This window comes from Loxodonta africana, chromosome 3, assembly GCF_030014295.1.
Source record: "Loxodonta africana isolate mLoxAfr1 chromosome 3, mLoxAfr1.hap2, whole genome shotgun sequence".
Taxonomy (NCBI): Eukaryota; Metazoa; Chordata; class Mammalia; order Proboscidea; family Elephantidae; genus Loxodonta; species Loxodonta africana.
In genome coordinates, this window is record NC_087344.1 from 173,915,725 (window position 1) to 173,933,811 (window position 18,087).

Genomic DNA, 18,087 nt, shown 5'->3' on the forward strand with positions numbered 1-18,087 from the left:
TACCGACTGGGAAAAAATTTTCAGCTATGACATCTCCGACCAGCACCTGATCTCTAAAATCTATATGATTCTGTTAAAACTCAACCACAAAAAGACAAACAACCCAATCAAGAAGTGGGCAAAGGATATGAACACGCACTTCACTAAAGCAGCTAACAGATACATGAGAAAATGCTCTCGATCATTAGCCATTAGAGAAATGCAGATCAAAACTACAATGAGATTTCATCTCACTCCAACAAGGCTGGCATTAATCCAAAAAACACAAAATAATAAATGTTGGAGAGGCTGCGGAGAGATTGCAACTCTCATACACTGCTGGTGGGAATGTCAAATGGTACAGCCACTTTGGAAATCTATCTGGCGTTATCTTAAACAGTTAGAAATAGAACTACCATACAACCCAGAAATCCCACTCCTAGGAATATACCCTAGAGAAATAAGAGCCTTCACACGAACAGATATATGCACACCCATGTTTATTGCATCTCTGTTTACAATAGCAAAAAGCTGGAAGCAACCAAGGTGTCCATCAATGGATGAATGCATAAATAAATTATGGTATATTCACACAATGGAATACTACGCATCGATAAAGAACAGTGATGAATCTGTGAAACATTTCATAACGTGGAGGAATCTGGAAGGCATTATGTTGAGCGAAATTAGTCAGATGCAAAAGGACAAATATTGTATAAGACCACTATTATAAGATCCTGAGAAATAGTATAAACTGAGAAGAACACATACTTTTGTGGTTACGAGGAGGGGAGGGAGGGAGGGTGGGAGAGGGTTATTTACTGATTAGTTAGTAGATAAGAACTACTTTAGGTGAAGGGAAGGACAATACTCAATACACAGAAGGTCAGCTCAACTGGACTGGACCAAAAGCAAAGAAGTTTCCAGGATAAACTGAATGCTTCAAAGGTCATCGGAGCAAGGGTGGGGGTTTGGGGACTATGGCTTAAGGGGACTTCTAAGTCAATTGGCAAAATAATTCTATTATGAAAGCATTCTGCATCCCACTTTGAAGTGTGGTGTCTGGGGTCTTAAATGCTAACAAGCAGCCATCTAAGATGCATCAATTGGTCTCAAGCCACCTGGATCAAAGGAGAATGAAGATCACCAAGGTCACATGATAACTATGAGCCCAAGAGACAGAAAGGGCCACATGAACCAGAGATTTACATCATCCTGAGACCAGAAGGACTAGATGGTGCCCGGCCACAACCAGTGACTGCCCTGACAGGGAGCACAACAGAGAACTCCTGACAGAGCAGGAGAACAGTGGGATGCGGACCCCAAATTCTCATAATAAGACCAGATTTAATGGTCTGACTGAGACTAGAAGAATCCTGGCTGTCATGGTCCCCAAACCTTCTGTTGGCCCAGGACAGGAACCATTCCTGAAGACAACTCATCAGACATGGAAGGGATGGGACAGTGGGTTGGAGGGAGATGCTGATGAAGAGTGAGCTACTTGTATCAGGTGGACACTTGAGACTGTGTTGGCATCTCCTGTATGGAGGGGAGATGGGAGGGTAGAGAGGGTTACAAACTGGCAAAACCGGCACGAAAGGAGAGACTGGAAGGAGGGAGCGGGCTGACTCATTAGGGGGAGAGTTTTTTTTTTTTTTTTAAGCGGGAGTATGGAGTCAGGTGTATATAAGCTTATATGTGACAGACTGACTTGATTTGTAAACTTTCACTTAAAGCACAATAAAAATTATTTTAAAAAAATACATTGATAATATAACTTCTCAAAGATTCACAGTGCTGCTTCGCATATTAAAAAAAAAAAAAAAAGAATCCTGAAGTCATTTGATTTTGTTTATTCCAGCACTTCCAAATCTGAGTAGAAAAATGCTTTGGAAACATTTAATAAAACCCTTAGGTAGTATTCTCTTAGTGATATAAAAGAAATACTTTTTTTTTTTTTTTTTTTTTAAGAAGCAAAAAGTTAGAGGAAGAGAATCTAGGGTAGTTTCCTAAAACATAACTCTCTAATGCCACCTACCTTTACTTCTAATTAAATATGCTGACTGTGTGTGGGGAGGGGGGGAGTGCCTTTTAAAATCTTTTTCACTGAAGACTTCAAATAGTTAAAAATAAGAAGAAATGAAATAAGGAAAAAAAAATTCTACAGAAAAGGATTTTTATTTTTAAGATCTGCTTTAACTTTCTTAAAATAGATACAGACCACTTACATGCCAAAGCATATAATTTTTCTATTAAAAATTCATATGATTGATGATTTATAGATATAAAATAATCATTACTCCTTTCTAAAATCATATTTTCTTCTACTTTATGTAAAATAACGTGGATGTGAAGTGGACATATGGGTTAAATTCCAAAGGCCTTATATACTACAGGAATCTTACTAAACAAACTCATAAGGATATTTTCTTCTGCAGTCTCTTTTGAGCTCCAACATCTCTCTCTGTGGCTTCCCCTTCTCTGCCTTTTCTCAAATCATTTCATTTCTTTTCAAATGCTTGCATCTCTATACTGAGGTTATGTGATATGGAACCAGAATTTTTCTATGGAGAGGTTGCTTATTGGGTAATTTATTCATTGTTTACTCAACATAAAAATCTATGACTACTATCATTTATTCACTCACAAGGGTATTTCCACCTGAGGTAATGACACTACAGGTATGTGCCACATTATGTCCATTCAGGCAAAGTTCTACCACATATACATCCGTGGTTCCATAAGGTTACACTAAAGTTCGGAAATCCCGATTGGAGAATAGAATGTAGCAGACGTAGTCTGCTAAGTATTGCAGAACCATGCCACACGGTGGGGGAGGGGGATGAGTTGAACATAGACCCTAAGTCAAGAAGTGTTTTTAGTGTATGAAGATCTCACTGGTACCTAGTAAGCAAGGTGGAGTAATGAGAAGCGTAAGGGTAGGGAAATTAGTAAGCCAAGTTTTAAGGGGGCAATTGGCTAGGATAAGTACCATAGGAACTTTCAATCAGGGAGAGAGCAGCATTCATTTAAGAGGAAAAAATTATACCTATAATTACATACATTTAAAAAATATCTCAAATCAATAATCTAACTTTACACCTTAAGAAACTAGAAAAAGAAAACTAAGCTCAAAGCTAGCAGGAGAAAGAAATAATAAAGATTAGAGATAAATTACAGATAAAGGTAAAAATATATAAAAGAGAATAGAAAAAACATAGGGAGAATCAATGAAGTCAAAATGTGGTTCTTTAAAAAGATCGATAAAATTAAAAATCTTTAGCTAGACTGACAAAGGAAAAGAGAGAGAGAGAAAGAGAAAAGATGCAAATAACAGAAATGAATGTGGGGATATTACTACCAATCATACAAAATGAAAATGATTCTAAGAGTATACTATGAACAGTTTTATACCAACAAGTTAGATGAATTGAATGAAATGGGCAAATTACTGAAAACACACAAACTATATAAATATAAAACATCAACAGAACTACAATATGTGAAGGAATCGAGTCAGTAATCCAAAACTTCCCAACGAGGAAAAGTCCAAGACCAGAAGGCTTCACTGTTGGAAAAAAAAAAAAAAAAAAAAAAGCTGATCCTCAAATTTATACGGAATTGCAAGGGGTCCGATTTAGCCAAAACAACCTCAAAAAGAAGAACAAAGAGGACTCAATTTCTCAAATTCAAACCTTACTCCAAAGTGACATAAATTCAAAAGGTGAGGTGCTGGTATAAGGCCAGATATATCAACAAGTGGAATAGAATCGAGAGTACAAAAATAAACCCAAACATCTATAGTTATCGATGTTTCACAAGAGTACCAAGTCCATTTAATGGGGGAAAGAATAATCTTTTCAACAATTGGTGCTGAGACACTGGATTTCCACATGCAAAAGAATTAGACCCCTACCTCATATCATAGAAAAAAATAGCTCAAAATGGATCAATAGCCCAATATAAAAGCTGAAATCATAATATTCTTTAAAAAAGGATATAAGGATGATCTTCAGAATCTTATATTTAGCAATGGATTCTCAGATATGACAAGAAAAGCGCAAGCAACAAAATAGATAAATTGAACTTCACCAAAATTAAAAACATTTGTGCATCAAAAGATATTATCAAAAAAGTGAAAAGACAATCTGCAAAATGGGAGAGAATATCTGGAAATTGCATATGTGATAAGGGTTTAATATCCAGAATACATACAAAATTCCTGCAATGGAAGGGCAAAAAGATAAACAACCCAATTAAAATGTGGACAAAGAACTTGAATAGCATTTATCCGAAGAAGATATATTAGTGGTTACTAACTAAGCACAATACAATTAGTCATTTAAAAAAATGCAAATCAAAATCACAATGAGACACCACTTCACACCTACCAGGATGGCTATTATCAAAAAAAGAAAAGAACAAGTGTTGGTGAGGATGTGGAGAAATTGGAATTCTCATCCATTGCTGATGGGATTGTAAAATGGTGCAGCCACTATGGAAAACAAATTTTAGTAATTGTGGTGGTTCCTCAACAAATTAAACATAAAATTATTGTTATGATCCAGTAGTTCCACTCTTAGGTATCCAAAAGAATTGAAAGTAGGTACTCAAACAGATACTTGTACACAAATATCCAATGCAGCATTATTTGCAATAGCCAGACAGTAGAAACAACCCAAGTATCCATCAGCAAATAAATGGATAAATAAAATGTGATACATACATATAATGGAATATTACTCATTCATAAAAAGTAAGTTAAGTTCTAGTACATGCTACAACATGGATGAATGTTTAAAACATTATGTCAACTGACATACTCCAGACACAAAAGGGCAAGTATTGTATGATCATATTTATATGAAATATGTATAATAGGCAACTGCATAGAAGCAGAAAGTAGATTAGTGTTTACCAGGGGCCGGGGGGAGGGGGAAATCGGGAGTTATTACTTAACAGGCACGGAGTTCTGTTAGGGGTGATGAAAAAGTTTTGAAAATAAAAACATTTCGAGTATAATGAATTATACGCTTAAAAATGTTAAAATGGCAAATTTTACATTATGTATATTTCATCATAATTTTTTTTAAAAGATAGCTTAGACGATATGTAGAAAGTATCACAAGGGAACAAGTACAGAAACCATAGAAACTGTTAGGAGACTATTGCCTTACCTTATATAAGGGTAAGAAATAATTTTGACCTGACTAAGGGTAAAACAGTAGACATGTTAAGTGAAATGATTTGAAAGATATATTGGTGGTGGAAGAGAAAGTATGAGAGAAGAAAGAAAGTGAGAGAGGAGATTTCAAGTTTTCTGATATGAGCAACCAAATAGATGATTTGGGGACAACAAAATTTCAGCTTTGGGCATTGTATTAGTTTGGATTATTTCAGTTGCTAGTGACATGATGGGGAAGATGTCCCATGATGGCCATAAGCCTATATACCTCAGATTCGACATCCATAAATCAAATTTCAAAGAAGAGCCAATTAACACCTTCTAGTTCTTTTTAGTTCTGCCTCTCCTGTAGCACCCAACGACCACCTCCATCAATGTTATATGGAATGAGACAAGAGTGAATTGAAACAGTTGACCACTTCCTTCTCTTAATTTTATTCTTCCTTGATTTTCATAAGGCCACCCTTTACTCAGTTCTTTTGATGCCTCTGTACATTTCTATTCTTCATTTCTTTATCAGAGATAGTCCTTTGCTTAAATCTTAAATACTGATGCTCCTTCACCTCAACCTACTTCTCTCTTGCTCATTCTTAGTGTCTTTCTGTGAGCAAGCTCATCTATTCTCACAATTTTCAATTTTCTCGTATTTAATCAACAAATACCTATTAAATATGACCAAGTACCAGACACTATTCTAGGCAGTGTGGATGCAAGTAAACAAAACATTCATTCAAATCTATCTATCTATCTATCTATCTATCTATCTATCTATCTATCTATCTATCTATCTATCTATCTATCTATCTATCTATCTATCTATCTATCTATCTATCTATCTATCATCTATCTATCTATCATCTATCATCTATCTATCTATCTATCTATCTATCTATCTATCTATCTATCTATCTATCTATCTATCTATCTATCTATCATCTATCTAACATCTATCATCTATCTATCTATCATCTATCTACCTATCATCATCTTTTTACCTTCTGATGCCACCCAAATCTGTATCTCTAGTCCAAAATTCTCTTATAAGAGGTCTCGCCACTAAGCTTCAGATTCATATATCCAGCTTCCTGATGCCTATATCTACTATCTTAGGATGAGTCCTCTAGACAAGCAAAACAAATGAAGCATATAAATACATACAGAGAGAGATTTCTATCAAGGAAATGGCTCATGTGGTTATAGGGGCTGGGAAGTCCCAAGTCCATGGATCAGGCTGGAGGCTTCTCCTGATTTACGTAGCTGCAGGGGCTGGCAAATCCAAGACCAGCAGATCAGGCAGCAGGCCTCTGGCTCACAAGCTGCAGAGGCTGATGATTTCCAAGATCAGCAGGTAAGCTGCTAGCTCAAGTGCCAAGAACCAGGGATCAGATAAACAGTAGCCAGCTGCAGGATCCAGAGTGAGCAAATGCCAGCAAGTTTTGCCAGGTGGTCCACCTATATTGGATGCAGGTCACATCCCCCAGAAAACTCCCTTTCAACTGATTGCCTGCTCATAACAGATCTCATCATGGAGGAGATTCCATTATATCAGATCTTATTATGGAAGTGACTGCATCATTACATAGCCACCAAACTACATTATAACTGTGACTTAGAATCATGGCCCAGCAAGTTGGCACACAACCTTAACCTTTACATCTACCTAAACATCACAGGTACTACTTAACTCAAGATACACAAAAATTTTCTTCTCCCATAAACCTGTTTTCTTCCTTATTTTCATCCTTCCTCTCAGCAGATGGTGCACCATTCATTCAGAAACCAGGAAGACACCTTTCTTCCCTTCCTTTCTTTCACTTTCCACTTTTCAATCAGTCACTAACTTTTTAAATCCAAATTAATTTTTTAGTTAATTCAATCATCTCTCACTTGATCTATTAGTATAGTCTCTAGACTTGTCTCATTGACTCTAATCCTTTTGCTGCAATTGAACCTCCATGTTACTGCCAGAGGATGTTATCTAAAGCAAAAATCTGATAACCCCACAACCACTTATCTTATAATGACAGTTCAAGCAACTTAGCATAAAAAAAAAAAAACACAGATCATATGACCACCACTTACCCTCTCCCCTAGCTTCATTTCTTGTCAATTCTCCTCAAGTGCTTTATGTTCATCCTTTTCTCTTAGCATCTCCTGGGCTTGGAATTTCCTACTTCTCATCCCTCCTCTATCTAATAAACAAGTTATCACGCTTTAAGACATAGATTTTTCCGGAAGGCTTCCTTGGAACTTTGAGATTAGATTTGATGCTTCTTCTCTGTGCACCTATTAATTCATTGATTCATTCTTTTGTTTATTCACTTTTAGGAACCGTTGGTTACTCTTCTACCTGCTTATACTTGACACATGCTCATGAGTTCTTTTGTGAGCCAAGGAAGAGAAGAAAACATGCCTTATTTGTCTTCCTCTCTCCAGAACCTCCATTCGTGCCTGAAATAATAGATTTTTATTGAATAAGTAAATGGTTTCTTTCTTTCTTCTCTTTCAAAGCTAAATATTTCAAGCAAATATCCATACCCATTCCTTATTATAATAATATTGTACATGAAAAACATCCTTAAATTTACAGAATGCTTTCGCCTTCATTATGTTTGATCTAAATTACTCTTTGAGCAATCAATAATAGGTTTTTATATCCCCATGTTTAATAACAGGGAAGTTGGAGTTCAGAGATATTTATTCAAGATCAAATAGCAAGTGATAGAACTGGAGCTCTGGACAATTACTTTGATCCCAAACTACATAATTTTTTCTAACATAATACAATGCTCGCTCACTGGGGTGATGACCCAGTATCCTTGACCTCTTCTTTCAGAAAATTGCCAGACATGTGTCCTAACTCTGGAGAGCCTAACCTAGTGAAAGCAGTCACTTCAGTTTAAGTGAGTCTCACCTTTTCCCTGGAGCTCCAGACCTATATTTCTAGCTACCTATCTAATATATCTCTACTTGGATTTTCCACTTCACTTCAAAAGCAACATGTCTAAAATAAAATGTATTTTTACTCTGCTCGCATATTCTCTGGCTCCCACCCAAACTAGTTTGCCCTCCAAATTTTATTATTTCTGTCAATGCTACTTTGTCTCGGGGATTTGGAAATTAAAGTTACAGCTGTATCTAACTATTCATCTCTTGAAAATAAACCTCATGACTGATAAATTGTCATTATTTATTGAGAACTTGCCAGGCTTTCATTCATCCCCTCAGGGCCTTACTGAACAAAGACATGTTAGAGATTAAATATGGCATACTGAAAATAGTACTCTCCCCTTTGCATAATTAGATTTAAGCATAAAAATATTTTAGTGACAACCTAAGCAGATGAAAGGTGAAAATCTCTAACAAAGAAGAGATTACTTTCATTACTTCAATTATATTTTGAGTGAAAAATATGTTACTATTGTCTTTCATCTTGTCTTATTTCAGTTAATTTTCTTTATAATGAGGAGGGCAATGATGCCATCTGTTTTATTTCTATTTACTCCTATTTTTGCTCCATGTCTGTCAGTCATTTAGCTGCACTAATGGTGCCAGACAAAGGAGATTCCCTTTTGGTTTCACCAAGTTTGACAGTGGTGGTGTCAGCTGTTTCTACATCCTAACAACTTTCTTGTTATTTTAACACCTATTCAAAATCATACACTAAATAGAGATGTAATTGTTAAAACAGAATTATCTATAAAAGACCAGACATTTCAAAATATAAATGAAGTTACCTACCCAGTAAACTACACTTAAAGTATATTATTGTGTAAGACATAAACTATGTTAATGAGATTATTATTCTTCATTGGTCTTTGAGCTAGATTTTGAAAATGAAATCAGAAATTTATTTCGAGTGAGTAAAATTAAAGGCAGAAAGCTGAAGATGCAAGTGCAGGTTTCTAATGGCCTGGGTGTGGTGGGCACTGTGATGTGTTGCCCGGATCCCATTCATGGCCGAACTTGATGCCCCAGGTGCTGGGAGTGCTGTCAGCGAACTGCCTTTAGCCATCTGCCCTTTTAGAGATGCCTCAGCTTCAGAGAGCCGTCTACAACACATCCCTTACCTGGGTGGCTCACATTCAATGACTGATCAATGCAGGAAGATAAAGGCCTGGCCTTTGGACCCAACTCAGGACAGCTGTATGGACCATTTTAGCTCCTGAGTGTGACTGTTCTCATGTGACTGTGATTGTCTGAAGTTTTATTGGGTCTACAACACAGTTCGACTTCTCTCTTTGCCCAGTCTTGTGCTCCCTTCTGTGTTTTTTCCAGAGGTGTTGGTCTCTAATAAAACCTGCACTCCAAACTTTCTTAGAGTCTGCTTCCCCCACCCCAATCTGACCTGTGACACTGAGCTCCTTGAGTCTGTCAAGCTTCTAAATTTGCTTTCATGGTTTTGTTTTCTAAGTATATGTGAATTTTGCTGAGAGAGGTCCTTCCTAGGTGATCTTTTTACCAAAAAATAAAAGTACCATTGTTCTAGTGTTTGAAGGCTTTCTGAACACCTAGAAAAAGTAAAATGCTGTTGGTTTTAGCCTTTGAATTAATTCTAACAAATTCTGGACAATGACCACATGCACACATACCAACCATTAAATGGTTATCACATTATGAATGGGCAAAAATAAACCTAAATCAATGAATGTTTAAAGGCAAAGAGTACCCTGCTGGGGTAAAAAGATAAATGACTAAACCATAAACTTTGAAAGCACAGATGACTGTTCTTTGTGGTCTGGAGACTGTTTTAGGCCATTCTTTTCATTTTTATAATTTTTTTTTAAAAGGAGACATGAAAAAGCACCAAGGTGATGATACCTCTTTTTTTTTTTTTTTTGTTAGAGATTGTAATGCCCTTTTGAAACTGTGTGCATGATTTCTTGCCTAGAGCCCTGCTCAATCTTTTTTTCGAATTCATAAAGAAAGTTCTCAGGTTATTTCACAGTGTGAGGATACACAGCCTTCTTTCCTGACAGGTCATTATTGCATATCACGCTGGGATTGACTGGCAAGTGGCTGGTCTCCCTGTCTCTTCTGTAAATGCACGTGGAATTCAAGCTTTGGAATCTTAAATGTCCATGAGAGCTCAAAGGGTACCTGATGATTGATTTGCACTACAGGACAGGGCTGACACAAGAATTGTAGTTTAGTTCAGCAGGATTGCACTTGCAGTCCTTGGCAAAAGTCACATTGCATGAAGTTGACCACCATGCAGCTATGACCACCTGCTGCAGTTTTTTTCTTTGTTTGTTTTATGACTCAGTGCTAGATAATGATGTTTTTTGGTTTTGGAGGGGCTTTTTTTTTTTTTCCTGCTGCTGTTTCTCTTTTTAAATTTAGTAATTAAAATAAATTTCTTCAAAAGGAAGAGTCTAACTGCAAAAGGGCAAGTCTACCTAACGTTGTGACTGGAGAATGGAAACCAACGTAGGGTAAGTGAAACCGTAAGGAGGCATATACTGTGTGTCTAATTAGTCTACAGCCTTCTAAGTTGAGATACATCACAGGAGAGGCTGTGCTTGCAGCAAAGCTCCTTCCTTCCTTTAATGATAATATACTTTTCAATCATTACATATTAAAGTCCCAGAAGATGTTATACCACGCAATTCATGGTTTCACTTTATATAGGCAAGAAAAAAAAAAGGTACAATTTTTAACTAATATTATGGTTTAATGCAAACCATGGTGGTGTAACTGTTATGAGTTTGGCTGCTAACCAAAAGGTCAGCAGTTCAGATCCACCAGGCATTCCTTGGAAACCCTACGGGACTCTGTTCTAAGGGTCGCTATGAGATGGAATCAACTCAACAGCAATGGCTAACAGGTTTACATTGTGCTCATTTCCATAAAATTGAAAAACAGGTAAAAATATAAAGAGACTGAAAATCTTTTAGAACTATTACTACTCAGAGAGTATAAGGTAGACCCTACTGAGAACGAACACCTAAATTGCCAGTGAGCCCAAGTCCACTGAAAATAGTATAAAATGTCAAAGTTTTTTTTTTTATTTTTTGTTGAAAACTAGCAAAAATTTAAGTTGACTAATTTTTCAAGCTGGCAAAATTTTTTTCAGTTTCCCAAAACTCTTCTGTTTATTTAATATACAGCAACCACATGGATATAAAGATAGTTGCTTTAGAGAATCCATCTTAGCCCAAGTCAAAAGCTAGCCAGAACTAGGGAACATAAATGATTCTATGTATTTTGGTATAGAATAAACATTCAAATTCAAAATAAACTTTGATGTTTTAGTCATATTAGCAGTTCATTAAGATCTTCATGGAGCATCTTTTCATATACCAGTAATATCTCTTGACATGTTTTGATTCATAACATTGGTCTAGACAGGGAGAGTATGAGAATTCTGAGTACATGCCCAAAGCACGTAAGTCTTGAAAATTGATATTCTTACCCTCACACTATCCCAGACGGTTATGTGCTTTATTCCTAAAATTAATAGAAAAGGGTTCATCTGTTTTTGTTTCATTTTTTATTTTTTACCCTCAGAGGTGGTTTTTATTGTAGTAATGGATACTCAGAGGTTGACTTTGCTCTTTAAAAAAATATCCAACTAATTTAATTTATAAATACATAAACTGAGTTCATTTTTAAGCTTGTAAGTTCAACTTACTCACCTTATTCTATTTCTATGTCTAGCAAATTCTAAAATTATTTTAAGGGCCCTTTGAATAATTTCTAGTCCCATTTACAAGATTAGTTTTAAAAAATTACATTTAAAAATATAATTAAAAATTTAATAACTGATTTTTCTTTCTTATGTTTTTTAATTTTCTGATTAGAATTCTCAAGTACTAAATATTTTTTATAGATCTAATATTTTAATACATTTATAATGTGAAGCTAGGATTCCCTTATTCTATTATTTAAAAACTAGTAAGATTTCAATTAAAAAGCGTACACTTAAAATCATTACACCATTTGACATTTTAATTTGAAAATACCGGATTTTAAAATGGACTGACACACCTGACTCCTTATGATTCTAGCTGACCAATTCTCTTCAGCATTACAAGGACCAATTGCAAAAACGCTCCTATTCTTTACCGGAGAATGTTGATGCTGTGAGCTTGAGTCTCTTAAATGTTCCTAAGATAGAATCTAAAATCAGTTCTAAATTCAGAGAATGGACAATATTCCTCTCTCCTCACCCAACTAAGAGACTATATATCGTCTCTCCAATTTGGAGGGCTAACTTTGCAAATCTACCAGGTCTACAAATGGACCATTTTTCTAGATTCATCTACATCTATGAACAGATGTCTGCAGCTCCCACCCAGTTTGATATCTTCAATGGATTTTGTGTTCTTCTTTTTAAATTTCATAATTAAAAGTAATTCCTTTAAAAAGACAACTTTAACTGTAAAAAAAAAACCAAGTCTACTAAATTCTGACTACAGAATGGAAAACAATGCATGGTTTTGCTTTTATTTTTCCTCTTGAGATAAGTAAATATATTCACTGTCCAAGTCTAAATATTTTTAAATTTGAAAGGAAACTGCATTATGTAATATATACTCTGCTTTCTGACACTGTGCAACTCTTCTGGATATTAAAATGAAATTTGGTTTAATTTGAAATATCTCTTCATACTCTGCCGGACTATTAGGCCTGATGTTCAAGGTGTTCTCTCAGAAACTACCATTTCCCATTTCTATCTCTCTGTTTTAGATGCTAGAGGAAGAGGGATCACAAAAGGTGGTTCTCAGGATAGCCTTGCCGAGAACATTCTTTGAGTCTCTCTCCTGCTTGAACAGACCACAAATTCAACACAGGTGGGTGCTAGTAGGCAAGAGGACTGAAAGAGAGTTTTTGAACTGGGATTTGAGATTCTCTGAGTTTTGTAGTAACGGTTTGTCATTCTTGTGAATTTTGGCCTCGACAGCATTTAAATAAAACAGAGAAAGTAATTTAGAAGGTGACTGATTTCTGGGATGTTTTTCATGCTGCGTTGTAATAAGGTGGGCCATGTGGCCTGAGGATTCCATGCACCAGCAACAGCAGTGGTAACAATCAAACTTGGGTCACATAGCTTTTAAAAAGCCTCCTGAGAAATAATGCTTTATTACCATCATATTCTAATATAGCATCTCACTTGAAAAGTAGACAGAGAAATTAGTCTTCACAAATATGCTTCCTCCCATTTTTCTTGAAAGATATGGTTCTTTTAGTTTATCTTTCATTTTTCCATTTTTGACAGAACTCAGGGAAATATTTCTTTCTTCCAGACAAAAACAATAGTCCATGCTTGATGATAAATGCCAACTAACAATATACCTCTGGGTAAAGGAGGCAGTCAGCTTCTGTGGGATCTGGGCTAACTTGGAAAATGTATATATCCCCTTCAGCCGAGGTCCTACCACTTGGTTCTAGCCAACTCTTGTCATGTAGCTATATGGGTTCAATGTTGCCAGAAACTGGGATTTTTATGTGAGATCACTCTTTTTTTAATCTTTAGTTCAAAATTTTAAAAATCATTGTTCAGGCTAAACCAAACACATCAGCAAGATTTATTCAGGCCCTAAGCAGCTAGTTTGCCATTGAGTGTGCTCTAATTCAATGTACTACATGTTTTTGACATGCATTAACTTACTTGCCTCAGTTTAGAAAAGTCCATAATATTAGTTTCTGTAAATTGAGGTTGCAGTTTCCATTCTTTTTCTGCTTAAACTCAAAACAAACAAAACTCAGTCCTTTCTTCAGCTAATGCCATAAATCATATTAAACCAAAACGAAACCCATTGCCATCGAGTCAATTCTGACTCATAGTGACCCTATAGGACAGAATAGAACTGTCCCATAGGGTTTCCGATGAGCAGCTGGTGGATTCTAACTGCCAGTCTTTCGGTCAGCAGAAAAGCTCTAAACTACTGAGCCACCAGGGCTCCAATAAATTATGTTAAAATAATATAAATGATCTTATACCTTATTATCAATATTGAGAATGTTCTTCCCTCATTCTCTGGTTGACTATTCTTTCATCCTTCAGTGTCCAGATTAAATGCTACCTCCTCTGTGAAGAATTTTTAACACCAATGTTCAATCCTTTTTCTCCATCTCTCCACACTCACAGTATTCTGTATTGTGTGTCTATGGCATATTACCATAAAATTAACATATGCTGGTTAGCCTACTGGCCCAAACTTGAAGCCAAACCAAGCCAAACTCAGACAAGATCAGCCCATCTCAGTCAACCTGAAGATAGGTGACTGAGAAAAAGTGACTATTTATATATTTCGGGGATGTGTGTGTGTTTTTTTTTTTGTTGTTTTTTTTTTGTTGTTTTTTTTTAAGCAGCAGTACTGTGGCAATAGCTAACTAGTACACCTGTCTATAGTCTTAACATAACAGATAAATGGTCTCTTAAGGACACTGTGTTCCTGGAGATTGGAGTGCTAAAAGAAAAGTCTCACTTTCCATAAAAGAGAAGAAAAAAGAGACCTAAAATACTTCTTACAAATTTCACCTGAAATTGCTCCTTGAGAAGGAAAAAAACACTCATTTTTAGAAGATATATAAATGACCTTTGAAGCCCATGAAGTTATCATTTATTCCTCTGAAAGAAGTATTTGTGATTAGAAAGAAATCTAACAATCATTACTCTCTTTCCAGATTGAACAAACACCTTTAAAATTATTTTATTATTTCATGCATTCAATAAACCTTTTTGAGCCCTTACTAAATAATAAATATGAAACGAAGAGATGCAGAGATACGAATTTGTGTGGTGAGGAGAAGATATTGAGTTCAGTTAAGGAGATTTCATGAATAGATTTCAAGTAAACTTTGGCTAAATGAATCTGTTGCACAGAATGTCAACTGTTTAGGAATCATCAATGTTCAAGCAGCAGCTGGAGTCAAGGCCTGAATATTGTCTTTGGAAAAGACTCTAAAAAGGAGAGAAGCAGAAAAGCTGAGAGGATAACTTGAGACAACTCCAGTATATAAATGTGGGACAAAGGAAGAACAGCCCAAAAATGAGAGCAGGGATTAGCCACAGAAATAGATCTTGGAACAATTAGTGTCACAAAAGCCAAAGGAGGAGAAAATTTCAATTAAGGGGTAGTGAACAGTGTCAAATGCTAAAGAGACTTTGGCAGTAAAAAGAGCAAAATTTCTATTGGATTTGGCAAGTAAAAATTCACAGGTGATCTCAGTTAGAGAAACTTCAGGCTGGAGGGAAGGAACAAGCCAAATTACCATGGGTTGAGAACTGAATGTGATATTTAACAGAAAAGATGTTTAGTAGAGACAACTTTTCTAGAAGCTTGATTGTGAAGGGAAGTAGAATTAAAATTTGTCTGACTCTTGATTTGCTTTCAATTGTTCATAAATTTTCTCTTGAGTTTTCTTTTTAAAATGTCTTGGTGCATCTTTAGTTTTTTTTTTTTTCTTTTACTTCTCTTTTCATTATGCTATTATTCTAGACTTTCAAAAAGAATATGTTCCTATACAGGCAATAATAGTTCTTTTGACATATTCATGTAATTATTAAAATCACTCCACAATAGATCATACCTAAAGAACTAAGTTCTAATTCCTGGTTCTACATTTAGTGAAAGTGTGTTTTTATCTGTGTTAGCTAAACTTTCTAAGCTTCCATTTCCTCAAATGTAAAATTGGGCTAATATTATCTACTGCACTGATCGGATGTCAGGATAGGATGACACATGAAAATCCTACAGGAACTGGCACAAAGTAGATACTCAACAAATGGTGGATAACATTATCATTAAAGGAGCCCTGGTGGTGCGATGGTTAAGTGCTCAGCTGCCAACTGAATGGTCGGTAGTTTGAACTCACCGTAGGAAAAAGGATCTGGCGATCTGCTCCCGTAAAGATTGTTGTTGTTGTTGTTAGGTGCCGTCGAGTCAGTTCCAACTCATAGCAACCCTATATACAACACTGGGGAAAGGACTGGACACCATACTCACAAATCATCATGTTTGAGCCCACTGTTGCAGCCACTGTGAAAAACCATCTCATTAAGACTCTTCTACTTTTTCGGTAATTCTATAATTTACCAAGCATGACGTCCTTCTCCAGGGACTGATCCCTCCTGATAACATGTCCAAAGCACGGGAGACAAAGTCTCGCCATGCATGCTTCTAAGGACCATTCTGGCTGTACTTCCAAGACAGATTCGTTGATTCTTCTGGCAGTCCATGGTATATTCATTATTCTTCGCCAACATCATAATTCAAAGGCATCACTTCCTATTCGGTCTTCTTTATTCATAGTTCAGCTTTCCCGTGCATATGAGGCAATTGAAAATATCATGGCAATAGGATTGATTCAAGATGGAGGCCTAGTGAGATGGACCACGCTTTCCCTCTACAGCAAAGACACAAGAAACAAAGTGAAACAGATACAAATGACAACCCTGGAATGCTAAACATCAAATGAAAGGATATACAATTAGATCAAACACAAATTGGAAAAAGAAACTGAATGACAGCAGAGAATGAAGAGAAAGACAGAATGGAGGTGCCCTACCAGCCAGTCCTGCAGAGAGGAGCCATTTTGAGACAAAGTCAGCAGTGACCCTGGGTGAAAAGCATAGCAAGACAACATTAAGTCACTCGCAGTAGAAGACAGGAAAACTCAAAGAAATATCCTGAGTAAAGCAAGGTGAGTAGGACGTGAACTAGACCTAAGGAGACAAAGTTCAGGGAGGAGGATGAGAGTTTCAGGGATTCCAGCATGCACACACAAAAAAAGAAATCAGGACCGAGGGTGACTCTCCAGCGGCCGTACCTCACCTGTAGGCAGTTGATGAACGTGGAGAAATAGAAGAGCCCTTCACCACGATTTTTCTTCTTTTCTTTTTTCTTTCTCCCTCCTCACATCCCCAACTGCCCTGCCCACCCCCACTCCACCAGAGTGCCTGTGCACCCTCTAGCAACCCACATAACACCCCCCACACTGGAGAGAGCATGTACGTGCCCACTGGCAGCCTACCTCGCCCTTCCCCAGCTGGAGAGAGCACCTGAGCACTTTCCAGCGACCCGCCCACCTTCTCCTTTGTCGGAGAGAGCACCTGCATGACCTTTGACTACCTGCCCAACCCCACTCCTACTGGAGAGAGTACCTGAGCTTCCTAGCTGACTGCCCTGACCCTCCCCAGTCAGAGGGAGCACTTGAGCAACCCCTGACTGCCCATCCCACCCCTACCCCATCAGAGAAAGCACTTATGCAACCCCATCTGTCCAATCCTCTCCCCAGTGGAGAGAGCACCTGGGCCCCCCCACTAGGGAGAGCACCTTTGGGGCCCCAGCTGACAGCCATGCCCCTCCCCCATCAGAGAGAGTGCCTGAGCGTCCCAGGTTGTTCATCCCCTCATCCTCCACTGTAAAGAGAGTGTCTGCTCTGAAATATCAAGGCAAAATCGTAAATAAATAACACCTCAGTGCCTCTAAGACAGCAGACAGTATCAACTTTTAAATATAAACAAGACAAGATGGCTCAACCACGTAACAAAAGTAAAGGAGCAGAAAACTTCCTGACGAAGAGAAGGTAATGGAACAGCCTGATAAGTAATTCAAAAGGTTTATACATAAGCTCCACAAAGAGATAAGAAAAACACAGACAACAGTAAGGAAAACACAGACAAAACCCTAGAAGTATTCAGGAAATCAACACAAGAAAAAAATGACAAATTAAATAGACAATTAGAAATCATACGGAAACAGCAAGCAGAAATTTCACACTATGAACAATAAAAAAACAGAAATAGATAACTCAATTGAAGAATATAGAAGTAGAATTGAAACAATGGAAGAAATAATTAGCAAAATACAAGAAAAATCCCTTGATACCAATTTGTTCCAGAATAATCAAAAAGAAGAATGAAAAAAAAAAAAGCCTAAGATTTATGTGGGACACTATAAAGCAGAATACAT